This window comes from Zootermopsis nevadensis, unplaced genomic scaffold (genome assembly GCF_977971745.1).
Source record: "Zootermopsis nevadensis isolate Lab colony 2312 unplaced genomic scaffold, Znev_1.0 Znev_ptg000027l, whole genome shotgun sequence".
Taxonomy (NCBI): domain Eukaryota; kingdom Metazoa; phylum Arthropoda; class Insecta; order Blattodea; family Termopsidae; genus Zootermopsis; species Zootermopsis nevadensis.
The window spans coordinates 4,901,047-4,920,769 of NW_028259159.1; the positions used below are offsets into that span (position 1 = coordinate 4,901,047).

Below are 19,723 nucleotides of genomic sequence, written 5' to 3' on the forward strand. Positions count from 1 at the left end.
AATTTTATCAGGTTACACGGAATGACCGATAATTATTTGGTCCGTAATCAGCCATACTTTGTAAATATCGATTCAGTAGAGGTGACTTCCTGGGAATTAATAGGGCCTTTGACTTCACCACTAACATTTGTGATGACAGTTCCATTAAGGTATAAATTAGATAATTAGAACAAATAGTCTGAACACACAAACAGATATCCCATTCTATGCTCTGTGTTTTAACTCAGCGCATTAAATGTCTAAATGCTTGAAATTTGAAGAAAAATATAACTACTCGGAAAGAGATTAAGTTTAATATTGGCAGTTTTACGTTAATTGTCGTTATATGAATTTAATTTTGGGCTATTACTGGTTCCGTTCTTTACAGGAACCGCTAGGTGTCTTTTATTATTATGTTCCATGTTACATGTTTGGTCATTCTCAGTATTTTAAAATATAAATACTCTGAAAATAACCCCACGGAATAGAACATTTTTTTGATAATCTGTTAGTCCCTTAAGTAGTCAAACATTCCCCTGCATTTTGTTTAAACGATAGTCGATTACCATACTCAGAAGAGGCCGCTATTCAACTCCTTTCAGAGCCATTTGAATCCAGTACACACACACTTAAACCCCGAACATCTAAATATGATTTTTAATATTATTCTGGTATCTACGTCTGAATCTGTCTTCGGGTTTTTAGACTAAAGTGTGTTATTTGATTCTCATCTTCCCTTGCATATTCCATGATGTGTCAATCCTTCTCACTTAATTCTCTCCTTTCCTGTGGCCGGAGAACGCTCCACGGTTTGTAAACCGCGAGTGTAGAACCAGAAACTCAGCTCCGTAGTTGAGTATGTGATGAAGAGTTGGGTTACCTCAGGAGAGTGGCTGGAAGCTGATTCCTCTCGTCATTATGCGTCAGTCAAATGTAAAAGTGGTTCAGAGACGAGAATGTTCAAGAAGTTCTGAAACACAATATGAACCTTCCATATCTCTTGCAGGAAAGGGCGAGAAATCTCAAGTGCTTTGGGAGGAGGGCTAGAAACAATGGCCCTTTTTTTTTCCTGTGGAGTAAATTAGGATGGCTGCATTATTATACTTCTTAACATCATATGTGTCTTTTTCAAATGAAGTTTTATTATATTTACTTTAATTTTAAATAACTAGCTAAAGAAAGCACATTATATTTTAATTCGTAAATTCAAACCTCAATAATCTTTTATATAAATGGCGAGGAAATTATTATACAGAGTGTCTGGGCCACACAAGGAAATACGAGTTATTATCACATGGCATTGGACTTGTGGTACACGCTGTATATAGCTCGGAGTCTAACAATTGCTTTGAAATATAGGTTTACCAATTTATATATTACTGAGCGGTACATTGAAGGTGAATAATTTAAAGAATCTATTAGAAATTTTAAAACATAGTAGCAATCATTTTTGTTTGTTTATTAATTTATTTAAAAACATTTTATAAAATGCTTAGGCAAAAAGGCTAAGAATTAAGAGATAACTATGAAATGTAGATAAATGCAGGCGAATAAGAAATAAATCTGTCGTGGCCTATTCAAGTAACTATTCCAGAATTTACGTGGATTGGATTGGCTTATGAAAACTATAAAGAGCTTTATTTATGTTAACTAGTCTCTTGAAAAAGTTACAAATAAGAAACCTCTCGGAAATTACCTCATTTCATAATCAGAAGCCATTATTTAGCTATGATAAACAAAGAAAAATACCATATTAAATTTCTGTGCAATTTTAATTTTTTTTTTAAACTTTTTAAGGAGTAAGTGATATGGAGCGCCTTCACTTTCTGAACTAGTAAATTAAATTTGTCACTAACTCTGACGTTGAAATGTACGAACTTTAACATTGACTACAACTTCAGTTAGTGTAGTGATGTTGACACGTGTTGAAAGATTTACGTGGAATGAGCCCTTCTGCTACTTTGCAACTTCTCTGCAACCCGTCAAACAGTCTGTCTGCAAAGTAGTTTCTGATATTTCTCAGAAAATTCTCTTCAAGTTGCTCTAGAAAGTTCTGTTTTGTCCTTGTGTACGTCTCATTTAAACCACTGAGACTCAAAGTGGTTAATGTAACTCTTAGCAAATAGACAAAGGTTTCGTTCTGGTATAGAATTTAAGGACGTTAGTTAGTATTCCCCAAAAACAGAGAGAAAATACCTTCTGAACGAATTTATGTGGGATGTCCCTAAAATTTCGAACCTCCAGTTCAAGTACAGTATATTATCGTGTTTTTTTAATACGTACGTACTTTCTCCTTTCATTTCTTTTCTTTGTTTATCGCTTTCTTTCGTTACTTCTCTTTCTTTGCCTTAGTATTCACTCCCTCTCTTATCTGTTCCTCCCCCTCTTCATTGTCCTGTGCTTTATCTTAAGATCTCTAATGGTGGAGTTTTATAATCTGGATTACTGAGTTTTTTGACTTTGTGAGTCGTCTGGTATTCTAAAAAAAAACAGTGGTGCCCGACTGAATACGAGCTGTTCTTCCCTAAGAATAAATCAGGTAATGTTTTCGAAACATTGTGTTTTTTTTTAGAATACCAGACAATTGACACAGTCCAAAAACTTAGTAACCCAAACTTTATCTTTTCATTTAATAAGGAATTAACACTACGCTTATCTAGTCAAATATTTCCCTGCCTTTTATGCAACCCGTGTTCGCATGAACTGGAGCTGTATAAAGCCAATCCGAAGCCCCAAATTTTATTTTCCTAATATCAAATTTAATATTATCCTACCATATAAACCTACGTATTTCGAGTGGGATTTTTAGTTCAGGCTTTCGAAACGTAACATTCAACACTTTTCATCTTCCCATGCGTTCTACATGCCCCACCCTTTTTATTCTCCTGCTTATATTTGGTGAAGGATAAAGGCTACGGAGCTTCTCACTACAAAGTTCTATCCATTCTCGTGTCACTTCACCTCTCGTCTTAACTTATATCAGAAGCAAAAACTCCATGACGCACTCGTAAAATTTGAACCCGGTTAAATTATTTGTGGGAAATGTATATTATTCAAGGACACGCTTATTATGTTGTGTCCGCATTTGAGAATCCGTGTTCCAGTTCATTTTACACGCCTTGCCAAATTAATTGCAAACCCAGGCGTTCATTTCAACATATAATGTGAGCAATTATACTTAATTGTCACAAGCGGAAAGACTGTAAATGCATCACACAACCCAGACATTACTATTCCATTACGAAGTAGAAGTTTGTTAATAAAGGAGGAGCTTCCCTGACAGTATCGCTGGGCAGTTGAGTGCATGTTCTGAATAATGTAGTGCAGTAGGAAATGTGTCGAGACTGCCCGTTAAAATAGACAGTGACTATTTCCGAAGAAATGTAAAATATATATATATATATATATATATACCATGGACGTTAAGAAAGTTTCATCTATTCTCAGAACTGATTATACTAGATATACGCAAAAAAAAGTTATATCGCTGGTGTAATTGTTCTGAGATCTCTGGAAACATTCCATAGGATCTGATCCATGTATTATTTACTGATAATTATACTAATATTTAAGCACGTAAGGAAATGTACCCATAGCGTAACAGATCAAGCGCGTTTGCCTTGTTATTGCGTGAAATAAGTTTATTTTTCTGTAAATTTGTCTTCGAGTAAAGTGACAATTTATATTTCTCGTTGTTGAATAAATTTGGATTGTTTCAACATATTTCGGTAAATAATTTCAGCCTTTGTCGATTTGTTACATGCAGACGTACGGACAGACAATTATGTCCACATGTAACAACTCGAGATTCGGCGAATGGATTTTAATTAAATTTTACATTGTTTAGTTTTACTAAAGTCTGTCGACATAAATTTTCTTAAAATCTGATGACAATGAGATACTCTTATCACGGCTAAATATCTAGTTTAAGCCGTGCACGTGTTTCTTATCTTATATAGAGCAAATATCTTTAAAATATACATAGGAACAAAAATGTTTCGAGGAAAATTATTAAAAACGTCAAAAGTTAGCATTGTCATAAGCCAGTCTATTGCTCGATTAAGTGAGCTGGCTGTTTAGCCTGCGCTTTAAAGAACACGCCTGGAAAATCTGAGTAGCCTACTCCATTGGAGTACGTCTCTCTTTCTTGTTTTCTCGTATCACCGAACTTCCTAAGTCTGCTGTCTGCCCTGGCACAACCCTCGTAAACTACCATTCCCAGAGCCCCTCGCCTTCTTCTCAGGCACCTGCTCTATTTTCTTTACCTCGTCTTGCCATTATGAACTCTTACACGTTGATGCAACATATTTCACGCCCTTCTGGCATCAAATTTTTATTTATCTCACCTTCATTTTTTCCTCAGCTCAAAAAAAATGTTTCTCCTTTATCCACTCCCCTACCGTATTATCCTGAAGGTCTCACCACTCCATGGCTTCAAAAAAACTCCCTTATTCTATTACGTTATTTACATTACACCTCTTTCCACCCCCCCCCCCCTTCCCCAGATCTTCTCTTCAACTCTCTCATCTGTTTCAGCTTCCCGCAACTGTCAGGTCGTGAAAGTATTTTGTCCCGTTTCTGCTAGGTCCTACATTTATTATTTGTCTTCATTTATTTTTTCTTTCTATATTTCATCCACACTTTGTTTCTTTCTTGTTTCCTTCTGACTGTTCCTTCCTTTATCCCATCTTTTGATTTTTGCAGTTAGTTTATTTGATAATATTAAAACGAATGACCTTGAGTCGCATAGTTCCGGAAAATTACCTATGATCTCACTGTTGTCATTGCTACCAACCGTTGCATCTGTTATTCCCTTGTATGTCCTGGGCGTGGCGTGAAGGAATCCAAAGAGTACAACCTTCTACATTTCCTTCCTGTGTTTATCTTCCGAACCTTAGAAATATGTTTCCTTTTCTGTTTAAGCTCATATTTTATTTAGTCATATATTTTTACTGTATTATTATTTATTTTCTATCCCCTCCTTTCTCTTTATTACTGCCCCGTCCTTCCTTTTGCTTTTGAATAAATCATTTAATTTCATCAATGCCTCAGACTCCAGGCAGTGATCCCATTCTTGTTCGCATTGCAGAGGCTTAGCTCAGTCTGCAGGAAATATTAGAAGCTGTTAAAAAGATGGTCGTCTTTGATCTGTGAGACCAAATGCTGTATTCACGAAAGCAGCTCTGGGCATTTCATATTAAATATAATCTGGTTCTCTTTAAAGATAAGTACGAGATTTGAATAGGGCCTGTGCTTACAGTATTCAATTCAGAGTCTGATAGATAAGACACGGCCCTACGTGTTATTTCCTGCCTTCATCAGGGTGTTGTACAACAACGTATTTTTGAAAGAAATTTGCACTCTTGTACAAATCTGTGAATACGTACTGGTGTAAAAACGTATTTTATAAAGTTTCTTTCTTTGCATTTTATCATTTAGTATTAAAGAGAAACATTGATTCTTTAAGGGCAGTTTCGTCAACCCAAGGCAGCTTTGTTATGTCTTCGGCAAATGTAAACAACTCTACAAGGTGTGGAAGATAATTAAATATTCTTATTGTAATTGCTGAAATTTATTATTGACAGTCATCCTAGGATTTGACTCTACATAATATAATATACGCTGGCCTTGTAATCCTGGGATCTCGGGTTCGATTCCCGACGGTGCCCGAATTTATAACTTGTGTTGGGCAAGGCCGTGGTCTAGGCAACACGGAGTTTTCCTCCAGGGGCTTCCCCGGTTTCTCCGTGGCATCCCAATAATTACTCCATTCACACACAGAAGAAGGCAATGGCAAACCACTTCTGGATCATCTGCCAAGAACGTATATGAACAGGTCCCAGTCCGAGAAAAGGATGGAAGGATCCTGTTCATATGAACCTGTCGTCAGACAGAACACTAAATAAATAATAAATATTTGTAGCTGGAACAGTGTCGTTAAATAACTCGAAACTCATTCGACGAATCGTTCATGAATATTTAAAGGGAGAACGTCTTGTTAACTGTACAGAAACTTTGCAGGTTGCCATGATACGAGCTCTGTTCATTCACTCAGTCCGGCAACACCCTGTCACAGATTATTAATGGCTCTCTGTTGGGGAGGATTTTAGGATTCTCATTCAGACAAGCACTGCGTTTTTGTTGGAATAAACTCGTCATAAGGCAGCTACAAACATAAGAAGAACACGATGGAAATAAGCCATGTGCAGGATTTGAACTCGCTCAGATCTCCGAGAGCACGCGTATCATACGTCATCGTATATCAAGCAGAGAAGTTACTTTGCTATTATTACTAGATTCCTTGCACACGCTGTATATTGTTTCACTGATTTTATCTGAGATGCTGCAGGAATGCTATTTAATTTTGTATATAGGCCGTTACTTTGTTAATCTCGTCGGATTTATTCTACACACTGCATGTTGAATTCATTTTATCTGTGGCGTTATGTTAATTTAATTTCCTTTCAGAAATTATTATTATTATTATTATTATTTAGTGTTCTGTCTTGCGACAGGTCCATATGAACAGGATCCTTCCATCCTTTTCTCGGACTGGGACCTGTTCATATACGTTCTTGGCAGATGATCCAGAAGTGGTTTGCCATTGCCTTCTTCTGTGTGTGAATGGAGTAATTGTTGGGATGCCACGGAGGAAAACTCCGTGTTGCCTAGACCACGGCCTTGCCCAACACAAGTTATAAATTCGGGCACAGCCGGGAATCGAACCCGAGACCCCAGGATTACAAGGCCAGCGTTCTAACCGCTAGACCACCTCATCTTATTATTATTTAGTGTTCTGTCTGGCGACAGGTCCATATGAACAGGATCCTTCCATCCTTTTCTCGGACTGGGACCTGTTCATATACGTTCTTGGCAGATGATCCAGAAGTGGTTTGCCATTGCCTTCTTCTGTGTGTGAATGGAGTAATTGTTGGGATGCCACGGAGAAACCGGGGAAAACTCCGTGTTGCCTAGACCACGGCCTTGCCCAACACAAGTTATAAATTCGGGCACCGCCGGGAATCGAACTCGAGACCCCAGGATTACAAGGCCAGCGTTCTAACCGCTGTACACGTCGTATATTTAATTCCTTTTAACTAAGGTGTCATACAAAGGTGTTGTGCAAATGTTGTATCATTTCAGAGAATCTGTTTCGTTATCTCTTACTACTCTCTTTACACACTGCATGATATTCTGCAGATCTTTGTGTGGTATTTTGCTTCAGACAATCTACAGTATTAATTTTGTTTGAGTTCCTTGAACAATCTGTATACGTTGATTCGATTTATCTGTAGAATTATTTTTAACTTTGTAATTGAGAAAACGTAGATTCTGATGAACATCAAAATATAAAATAGTTTTGTGTCTAAGGAATCTATAGAAGTGAAAAGAAAAGTCTGTGTACACACTTAGATATGTTGCTCATAACATGTGTGAGTATCATTAAACACCGCGAAACCTTTTGTTTCTTCTTGTATTTAACAAACGTTATTATCCAGCCCCACCTGGTATTGCCAGCCACTTTCGTCTTTTTTACAAGGATCATTTTTGCATGAATGTTTCTACCAGCATTTGGAGCGAGTCCCTTAATTTCTTGCTATCGGTCTAAGTTGTTCTGGGTTACAATTCTCTTGTTTTTCTTTTTTCCTACTGTCGTTTAAGGGAGTGTTCCCAGCCCCGCCACTTGAAGCAATTTACCAGAGCACTACCAGTTGAAAGATGTTGGTGGGTTGCGGTTCCCGACACATGTAAGGGGTTGGATGATCGCAGGCGAAGGAATAATTTGATCCTGGACTGACAGCTCGCATCACAGCAGTTTCGAAGAAAACAGAGCTGTTGAAGGGTGGCCACTTTCAAACGTCATACGTGATTATGTGGAGATCGGGGAACTTGATGATGGCAGCATATTTACAGCAGTCTCGCCGCTGCAGGTCTGGGATTTTGTTAGAACCAAACCTGAATGGAGTTACAATATTAAAAATGAGTTGCGGATTAATAGCTCGTGAATAAGTGTAGTCTACTTAGTTCTACTGTCTCAGAGTAGGGTCCGGTGGCGAGCTTTTGTGAGCATTTCACAAGAATTTTTGTGTTATGTAACTACGTGGATGGAAACTTTTCTTGAGGAGCTGATAGTGCTTCAGCTGTTTTATGAAACGCTGATATTCATTGTGTATTTCACAAGAGCCCGCAAACTGGATGCATTCCTGAACCAGATTTATCATATTATACCATTTTTAGATCCACTTTTGTATTATCCTCCCATGCACTCGTCGGTGTTCTAATTGGTCTCTTTCCTTCATGTTTTCCGACAAAATTAGTATGCTTCTCATTTCTCATATGCGTGCTACACGGGCAACCATACCACCCTTATTGATTTCGTCACGTTAATAAGGATGTTCTGTAGGGCAGGAGTAATTATTGATCAGCGGAATGAATTTAAAATGCCCCGAAAAGACTTAATGTGCGGTTTGTTAGCGCGGGATTCCTGTTTTACGTTGATTGGATGTGTAAAAGAATTTGCGGTGGTGAAGGTACGTTCGTATTCGTCCGACTGAACCGTCATTTCAACTCTTCATTTTACGCTTTCAACTAATGCACGTAATTACTTAGCTACAGTAACAAGTGTTCGTTCCTGGAGGTTTTATAGCTGTTTAACTGCATTAAACTGAGTGGTAGCGTATACATATGTTCGGATGGATGCACATCGATGAGTTCGTAAATATTGATAAAAACTGTAGTGTTTCTGCCGTATCTCTAACAGCAGTGTTCATAAATTATAAATTTCTTTATTTTGTTCCTCGGTATATAACGGGTTTAATGGCATTGGCCCTTCAGTGTAGTAATGTCAAGGATATTATGATGGGCCGCTCGTGTAGATCTGAAAGAAAAGAGAATACGGATTTTAGACGATAAATTCTTTTACAAATCCGCCCCCATCACTAGAGAGACAATTATTTAATGGCAGTAGAGTGGGAGCGTATTTAGTCTGAAGCGGTTTGCAGCGAAGAACATTTATGTGTACTAAATAGCCATTGGTTGGTTGCTGGTAATTTGCTGCTAGGGGATTTTGGACGTAATGGAACACTGAGATGGATGTCTCCATCATCAGGATGATGACTCTTGCCCTGATGATGGAGGCAGCAAGGATCTCCGAAACACTGATAAACGTCTACAAGACTACACAGCACAACAACCCAGAAGAGAGCCAACTTCGTATTCACCGCCGTCAGAACCTCAAATCCTACCTAATGGAATAATGTTTACGAATTTATGTGTTTAATGACAAATGCCGTGGTAATACTAATAAAAGATTATTCGTTTTATGGATAATATGTTTAGGCGCTACTCAGAGTTTACAAATAAAGACAGCAGTTTCTAGCCCAGTGTTTTGCACTGCCGCTTAATGTTTGGAAAGATCTATGCTTCGATTCTCATTAAGGATGCTTTCATCATGACGGTTTTCTTTCGTGATTTTACTCGGTCTCTGGAGGCATATACCTCAAATAAGGAGCATTTACTTATTTCGATGTACTTACTGGTTCATCAAGGAAGTATAACTAAGTAGATGGCTTACCGAGCCAGAAGGTTCATCACCGAATTAACCAAAGCCCTCATCAAGGAAGTATAACGGAAGAAATAAGAGAGACAAACAACAATAAGACGGAACGGATAGCGAGAGGAATAATTTTATAAAAGGTGACCTGTGAAACTCGTATACTGACATGCAACAGGTATTATGAGATATTTTAACACCTGTGATATTTTATCGCCCAAAATCCTATAATGAGCTTGTGTCAATATTCCTGGCCCACGTTCATAATCCTCTAAACATTTTAAAATGTTACGAGTACTTTACTACAGAACACAGCAGGAAATTTTACTTCCATGTTGGATAACACTTTCTAGCGGAACGTTGACACGCATGTTTTCGTCTGTGCGTTCTTGTGAACTATTAACGTCCTCCAAGCACCTAAAGGGTACAGTTGTCTCATACCGTTTCAAATGTAACACATGTAAGTAAGAAATGCGTACAATGAATTAGTCGGAAGAAACTTCCTTTGCCATACAATTATCTGATATCACCACTTCGAAACTCGGAATAATTTATCGTCCTCTGTCCTATTCCAGAGAAAGGAAGATTCAAACATTAATTCACACGTAGTTCTGTAAGGCTGTGAAATATAATTCAGACTCCTAGCGAAATACGGGTGGCTAGTTAGCATTTCTACTTTGTATTCGGGAGGTCCAGGTTTCAAATATTGACCCAGAGACCGGCTATCTTGGTCGTTGTTCGTGATTTTTCTCAGTCCTTCCAAGGCAAATGCTAGATAGTGCCTTAAATTATGTAACATTTGACTTGATCTCTGAAGATAGATGTAGTATATTCCTCCGAAACATTGTTATGTACATACGAATCTACACGGTGTTAAGACCTATAAGAACAATATCGTCATATTACCTTAAATTAGGCCACTACCTCTTCCTTCCACATCCTCTCTAATTCATAACCATTTTATCGTGTCAGGAGGGTGTAGAAATTTTATAATTCGTTTCACAATTCGTTTCTTCACTTAATATAATTGCTGTGGTAAAAATAAAGGGTGGTTTATTTGTTGGTTCAAATAACGTGCACGTTCCATGTTTAAATGCATTTAGTTTTCCATTTTTATGTGTTACACATTTTAATTGCACGATTTTAAATCCTGCATACTGTTGTTTTAAGCGAAATTGGACTCTTTTTTTTACCACGTTTTGTAAAAGTTAAATCTACAGCGCATTAGTAATCGACAGTCATGGCTTTAGCGTCATTTCCCATCAAGGGATTAAGGTATTTTCTCTCATATTCTGTTTCATTTAAATGCACAGTGATTAGTCATCAATGGGAGTGGGAAAATTCCTATATTCTGCAGCTGTAACCATTTAAAAAAAAAAAGAGTGATTGGCCGCGGACTGATATCAGATAATGTTTTCTGCCTTAATTTATGTCTTATATTTGTGGTGAGTGGTTCGTAACAGCACAAAACAATAAACAACACGTTACAAATTGTCAAGAATTTATAATTTTCAACTGATGTATTTTTTTTTACCTCTGTAAAATTATTTATTACGCAGGCGGATTAAGGAGTCGGTTATAAAATCAAATATTTGATATTTATTTAAAACCCTCAAGTTAAGAAATTATTTTGGAAATTGCACAGATGGGATCATAAAATTAAATCGTGCCTTAGAAAAATAGTTTTGTGAAGGTTTATACAAGATTACAGCCCCCTCCCCCCGGTTATTGGGCGTACTATCGATTTTTTTTGTGAACACTTCAATGAACCCTTTCTTTCTGAAGAGGCAAAGAGATTCTCAACTACTTAAGTAACTATCAACTCTACTAACGAGATGCTTTAAAGCCGGTTTGTTTGCTAAATGTTTCATACTACTTCTCAAGTACTTATTACATACAGTGAAGTGTACTTAATAATAGTTGTTAACTTCGAGCTCTTAATCGATTGAAGAAATTATCAAATGAAAAAAGGCCATAACACAAAAAGCTATATTCAATTAAAGTCAAACAGAATAAAGGAATGTTTTGCAGAATTGAAGACAGAAGGTCTCCAGAGAGTGTGTGTGCCCGTTAATGAGACAAAGATCTAAGGTCGGATATTACACTCTGTATCAAACCACATGAACCAAAAATAAATGTTGTGATTCATAATTACAGTGTGCGGTGTGCTCGTTACACCGTTTCTTCCAGCTCTATTCATTATCTTTTCGTTTAATTTCAGTCTAATATGCGCCAAAATTGTATTAACGTTTCGAGTGTGGGTTTTCTGTCTGACGCAGATATTTAACTGGGGGTAACAGCTTTTTGTAGAAATCGTAGGTTTGAAGAGACGAGCGTATACCTGTTTCATTTCAGAGGATAAAATTTGGTTTTCCCAAAAATTTCTATGCTGATATGAAATTCATTCTTATAACACTGGTGTAAATCATAGAAGCTTATTTATTTACTTTTCTAGATTGTTGTTCTATTGTACGTCTCTCCGGCTCATACATTAATAACAAAGTCACAGAATCATCCATTTTAAAACACAGCGCAGCGCCACAGAAATGGCTTTATCAACCACAAAGTTTTATACCCTTATTTTAAGAAAGAAACTGTGTTTCGTATTAACACGTTATTTATCTAATATTAGTAGGATAATTACGCTAAGGAGTATCAGACGGGCCAAAAGTGTATCAGGCATCAAATAACCGAAGAATTAAACAATTTGTTTGAAAAGGGGCGACATTGTTTTTATGGGTTGTCTTGCACGTCGATTCGTAGACAGGTAACAACGTCAAGGAGAAGAGAAGCGGACACTCGGGAGAATTAGCCTTATACGGGAGGATAATATTAAAATGGATTACCGGATTGTTGTGCAACCGATGAATTTTCTGTCTGGCTGACAATTTTAAAAATTCTGTCTACTAGGCAAATATTATGGATTGAATTTATCATATTACGCACAGACAGTTCTTTATAACTATAATTTATTTGGTTTATGTAATATTAGGCGACTGTAGCAAGCTTGGAATAAAAAAAATACATAACAAATTTTATTAAGAAACGTAAAGGGATAATATTAAAATTTGTTTTAATATAGGATTTGAGCGTGTCGACTGAATAAATCTGGCTCAGGTTAAGGAACTCCTTCGGATTTAGTGAATTCTGTAATAAATCATATATTTTCATAAATGATGGGAAATATCTTGTGCTAATCCTTAAGAAAGATTCATCTGCTGGGTGGATTTACTTCATTTAACCGACACATTTCATTTGGTTGTCCTTTAACATGGTCCAATATTCTTGAGAAACGTTATTAGCATATATGTTGACTGGTGGAGAGACAGACATGTATATAACATTCCAGCTTCCTATACAGCTGTTCCTCACAATTACCATAAATTTAACGCCAGGTGAATGTAAGTAAAACTTTGTCATATGGATCCAGCATTAAGTTTCATTTTCTCGAAAGGAAGTGCACGTATCTTGAGTGTAGTCAGATTTTACTGACTGCATCTCGCTGTCTGTAGAATTAGGCTCCTTTAGAGCCGACACGCTTTTAAATATTCATAAACTAATCTTCGTAACATATTCATGAAATTCAGTTTTACTACATTCCACTGCCAATGGGTTAACAGATAGGGCCTAGTTTAGAAGTGAATTTCTTTCCACTTGTTCTACTTATTCTCATATGTGTTAAAGGTAGCTGGTTGTCTAGATAATTTCAGTACATGAATGTTTTATATAGACTTGTGGTCCAGTTTTAAAGTAAAGTTTTGACTTCCTTGTTAACATTAAATTATAGACCAAACTTTATTTTCATGTAGCGCAATTCATAGAAGCTTCTCACTTAACTCATGTGAAAGTTAGTATGAAACTCCATTCGGTAGAAGTTATCATGCTGGAATCTTCTTGAAAATTTGTTAAAAAATATGACTGTGCAATGGGCGGAGTTAGATTATCCACGGTTGGTTTATCGTCGGGTTATACACCCCACTGAGCACGGAACACTTCAGACACACGGTGTTACATGTCAAACACTACCCAAGCTTACCTAACCTAACATTAATCTTCGTACGAATCTTAACCTAACTTTACAATAAGCCCACGTAACTTAATCCAGTCTCATTATAATTGGGTTCTTACCACTCCAGTGTAAGTCACCTTAGAAAACAGACGCAGCTTACTTTGAGAGTCATCTTAAAGCCACAAGTGCAATAGAACAGTTTAATCAATCTGGTGTTTGTAACGATTTTAACCGTCCAAATGAAATCAAGTGTAGACTTCAGAGCTTCTCCAGTATCTTTGGCGTTTGTTTATTTGCTGTTAACTTATAGAATTCCGATTTGGATACCAGTAATTCTGACTGAGGTTTCACATAGTTTACGCCAGATTTGGCAAGTGAACTCAGGGATAATATCTGCTTCGTATCTCCATCCATTCACTGTTCTTGATAATCTTTCCGTCCCACTTGCAGCTATGTAACCTTCTCAGTGAAATTAACGTCGTTAAATAACTAACGAATCAGTTAACAGACTACTGTAAGTTGATTCCAGTAATTAGTCAATCAAACTAGCATAAATTGGTACCTGATATACATAATCAAGTAAGTTGATATAAGTAATAATGAAGTGTTATAACCACAAAATGGAACATACTTTTAATAACTCTGCTGTGCTAGGTCTGTTCATATAGTCAGCTGCACGTAATTCAGAGAATCATCATCTAATATCAGACCCTATCAGAAGCCACCTCAATCCAATTCACATCTAACCATGTACTTGACATACAGTTTTGCTAGAAGATATTATAGCTCTCCATCTGTAAAGAAATCCTATGTTGGTATTAAACTTGAAACTTCATCACGGTGCTCACAAAAGCCCACATTTAATGACGTACAGGACACAACTTTTTTCTTTGAAAACTTGGCTCAGAAGTTTCATCCTTTTCTATTAGTGTTTATGTGTAGCAGAAAAATTGAAAAAAGAAACCGATGTTTTGTGTCGTCTCGAAATAACTTGTATTTGTAAACGGGCTCAACTAAAATGTTCCATACTCCTTCCCTTCTGCAATAAACTGTTAACGGAGAAAGTGCCTGCTCTGTTGATGGAGTACGTATATGGCTCTCCCCTGATAATCCCACCCATGTTTCTGGTTTGCCTGGCTATAATACTAGTGTCAATTGGCAGGACGCTGTGTCCCGTGTTGATGCTAAATGACACGTGAATTAGTGATCCCGAAATGCAATTCTTCTGCGTGCTTAGCTGTTAGTCTACAAATTACACTTCTGACATTAATCGATTCGTTTTTCAGTCGGTGCAATAGATTTAGGGAATCAATTTTCCGAAGTGTTCTTTTTGAATTGTTGGACGCTATGTAGGCCTACATTAAATCACTATTTGCAGTTATCCTAAAATTTACTTTTATATATAATATGTAGTTGAAAGGAATTGTTAAATAACACGCCTTATTCAATAAAACAGGTAGGGGAGCCATTATATTCATTGCCCAACTTCTCAACTTTCAGAATTATGGTGAATTACACGTGATGGAGAATTGTTGTTAATTTTAGCCGAACAGGAGACTCGAACGAGGGTGTCGTCTATTATGTCTCTTTAACAACGGCTTTGTTGGATGAAGCCCACAAAATTCTCCAGATAAAGAGCCCACTTTATCAAATCTACTTTGAATCAGTCCTGACCATTCTCGGAGGCTACTTCACTGCCATAAAGACCACGTGACGTCTTTGAACGTCTTTACGATGGAAAACAAAGGACTTTAATCTTCAGCTAACAGAGTCATTATACTTGAGAGTAACGAGACCAAAAACTTGAAGTAAAGAAATTTAATTACTATGGTAATTATGTTGCTAAGATTGGAGAACCTACTGTGTTAATTTAAGTTTTGTATGGAGTTAAACTATTTTGGTGTTCTTTGAAATAAATTTCAACAACAGTGGCTGAATGTTAACTGAGGGGCCATATTTAAATGACAGTTACAATATAGGAATTTTGAACTTAACAGTAACGTTAAATGAAAAACTTTATGTTTCACGAAAATGTGAACAATGGACGGAGGAAAACAAATGTCAGACATTTTCATATTCAGTATTATTATTCGTCATTAATATTTTATTTATATGTTAACAATTAAAATATTCTACTGTAAAAATGAGATATTTACACCTAAAGCTTTAAAATGCACAATGAACATGAACATGACTGTTAAGATAATTCTGCATCTCACAATAACTCAGAGCAAATTACCAGTTGGGAATTCGTCAGGGGCGGAGCTTTCGTGTTAATGTTCACGTAATAATGTTTCCTCATCTGTTCGACGTCACATAGTCAAAGTCTATAGAAAGTCGTAAAATAACCAAGCCAATAAAGAAAAGTAACTTATTTTCACTGTAGGTTGTGGTGGGTAATCCTTTAAAATAAACAAACACAACACTAGACTGAAGTAATGAAAATATATTCCGTAATATGATATCCCTCTTTTAATTTCCGATCTCCTGTACAAGATTTCCAAACAATATTAATTACAACATCAATGTCTGCAAACCCCCCCCCCCCCCCCCACCTTCCCAGTTCCATTAATTTTAACAGAATCGATTTTCAGTGTTGGGTTCCAGATCTAATTGAACTATTACATAACAGATCCAGCGAATTGAGTTGCAGCTCTGTTTAGTCTAAACAATACCTACAATAATTTTAAGCGACGAACGCTGGCTTCCATTATTTGGAAAGCTTTATTTATGTAAGCATTTCCATTGAGACCCGTAAAACATGCAATCCCCCTTAAATTTCCATGTTTTTTCAATGATATATTTTCATTGGGTCTCAAGTATTTTCACATATAGATGTTCGTCTTGATAGCAACGCTTGGTTCCATGTACGAAATATTGGTACCTACCTACAAGTTCACTCAACTTTACAACCCAAATAATGAACAACAACGTGTCCACGGCCTTGAGAACCAGACCTCAGCTGTTTCAGTAGATAGCTGTTTCGCGACAGACAGTGTGCAGAGAGATCTTTAAGAATTTCTGAGACTCTTGCCATAGAAGAGAACAGTTGCTTTATTAAGATGTGAGACAGAGGCTGTAGTGGAGTTTTGTTACTTCAATGAGAACGCTTTTCAAGCGACCGCGGAGTTAAATTGCGTTCAAGTAAATACGTGTGTCAAATCTCTGACTTCTCCTAAAATCACGTGCGGAACGAGAAACTTCTCGTGAAAGAAAACAGTGAGGTTCGTGGATGGAAATTCAGTCTTTCTGTTTGCCACAGGAGCACGAAAAGAGACGACAAAATGAGAAAATGACGATAAAGTGAGAAAGAAAACTTCGGGATGTACTTGAGATTGGGGACGATATACGAAAGAGGACATCTGTGTCAATTCCCGAAAGAGGTACATTGATGCCAACGGGAAATTAAATTGTTTATGTGAGAGGAACACAGTATTAAAGTGGTTTAGTGCTAAAATTAGTTGAAAGAGACAGACAAGGAAGAGGATTGAACGAAATACTTTCTTGTGAATTTAAGGGTGAGAAGGGTATAAAATTGTAAAGGAGGAAACCTAAATAAATACGAAGCTTTAAAGTTAAAGATACAAATGCAAAGGCTTAATGGATAACTGAAATCTGTAATGTTTCGCAAAAATCATGTGAACTTTTCAGAAGGAAAACATGTCAATGTAAAACTGATAAAACGTGATATTGAGTGAACCACTGTATGATAAATGCGAGATTAGTTATTATTATTATTATTAAGTGTTCTGTCTTACGACAGGTCCATTGCTCTGCCCAAAAAGAGCTCTCCAGTTGTCCCTATTCTCGGCTTCTCGCTTTAATTCCTGGAACGTCATCTTCTTTCCTTGTTTAAGGTCGTCGGTTAGCTGTATCAATCTTCTTCCTAGTCCTCTCTTTCCTTCAACCTGGCCTTCGATGATATCACTCAGTAACCCATTCCTTCTCATAATATGTCCCAGCCAGTTAGCTTTCCTTCGTGTAATCGCGAGATTAGTATGTAAGGAAAATAACTTGTAAGCAGTATGAAATTGATACATATGTAAGAGATGAAGAATTTGAATATAGTTCGAAACTTAGGTGTCCGAACTAAATACTGTCGTAAAGTGACAACAAAACATGCGTGCATACTTGAGTTCGTACGTAGATTATTCGAATAGAACCATTTTCGGTGTGGAAGGAAAAGAGTTAGTTTGATGTCAGCAGAATTAGAGTGAGTAGGAACTGAGCACTTTTTTTTTTTTTTTTTTTTTACAAAATGTGCGTCTTATTGCTAATTTTACTGCATCTTGATTTAGGAATGCGGTTCCTCGGAGTACGCCGTCAATACAAAAAAGCCTCTCGTTGCGTTCATTCTGAATACTCCTCATTGACTTTCAGATTGTTGTCCTGAACTTCCATGTGCAACTAACTCAGTCTACTCGCAGGTACACGTTCCCTGTTTAAGTATTCAGTATTGGAAAACAAGCAAAGTGTTCCTTTATTACTCCGCTGCAGTGAAGATTACATGCTGAAATATATATTAATACAGAATGTGCGCAAGACAATATCTTACTTGTATTCGTCGACAAAGATTGTTTATTTTTTATACCGTTTCGAGATTGAAAAGTTAAATTCCTTTTCCTGTCTTCGTATCAGACAATATATGCCATTTGGCTGCATCAGTGAATTCTGTCTAACTAAACTATTCTCAGATATAGATAGTGCCTTATTGTGAATGTAGTTTTACGTCTGATTCTCGTTTCTACATTTTATGGACCGTCTCTCGAAGCTACTCCCATTACCGAATTAAGAAATCTCATATCGGTTTTCGTTTGTCGTTATATTTTATTGTCTAGGTCATCTTTTCATAACATTAACTCCGTTTGGGTATAGCACTGTGCAATCACGCAATAGTATTTCTCTCTTGTTTTAGTAATAAAATACTCTATTCCATCTCATTCAGATTGTTGTACTGTGATATTTAATATATTTTACTCTATATTGTGTTTTAGAAAATTTTTGACATAAAAATGCACTATTTAGGGCTCTCTTACTATATTAATATGAATTAGTACGTCACTATATCGGAATTATATCGTTGTTCAGCGAACCTGACTGCTTTGATTAGCGTTTGTCTCTAACACTAACTTTACATCTGAGAGAAGTGTAGTGTAACATAATTATCTGGTAAGAGCATTGAACGAAATTACATTCAAATATCATTAAAATTGTGTTGAAGCTCAATTTGTATTATATTGTTAGACGTCAATAAAACTACGTGTGGGTTCTTGCGTATGCCACAGTATTACGTGCCAGTTCAGTAGCGCACGTGCGTGGATTCACTCTGTTATAAGCCACTGCATTTCCGTTTGTTAAAATTATGCGTAAAAAAAGGTTCGATCAAAATATTTCAATTTTGTCCGTTTCTAAGCCATTCTGTTAGCAAGATTAGTGGATTAGCCCAATCGTAGTTAAATTATGGCATTAATATTCCAGGCATTAATTGACACATTTTCGTCATACTAAGTCAGATCTCTAAAACTGTTCAGTGTATTGGCTAGGTGTTTCTGTGCGATGATATATTTTAAATGTTACTCAGATAGCATCAGCTTGTAATTTTTTGGGGTAGAATGTATAGTAATAAGGATAATAGGATAAACGTTTTATTTATAAATAGTTACAATTTGAAGCGTGTAGTATCTTAAGTAACTTAATCCAGATAATTCTAAGAATATTTTTTTATTAATTTCTTGTAGGTTTCTGGGCTGCGTTGAGGAGTCTGACATTTGAGAATTATGGAAAATTTATATTTTCCTTTCTGGGAAACCTATTTTCTCTCTTTATTTTATTTCTTGGTCTTTATTTGTTTTCCTTCTCTCTCACTCTTTCTCTTTGATATCCTCGTGTTTTGTATAATTATTTAATCATAATATGTACAGTGTGAAAATGCACGCCATAAATAAATTTTATCTACCAATAAAATGTCATCTTCACCTTTAAAACCAGCGGCAATTAAATATCACTTGACTTTCCGTTGTTATGTTGAGTGTGATTTTTTAGGGATAATGGAATGTACGTATCTAAAATGATCCATTAATATGCACCTGTGTAGATTGATTTCTTCACTTCTCCCTTTAAATAATCTGAAGGCATTTAGTATTTATAACGCTTCTAATTTGATTTACACCAAGTAATTTGAT

General features: G+C 36.4%; 1 protein-coding gene across 3 annotated transcripts in view; it reads left to right on the forward strand.

Moving 5' to 3' along the window:
* Positions 1–19,723, forward strand: part of LOC110834658 (uncharacterized) — a 193,637-nt gene that overhangs the window by 123,228 nt on the left and 50,686 nt on the right. The window lies entirely within an intron of this gene.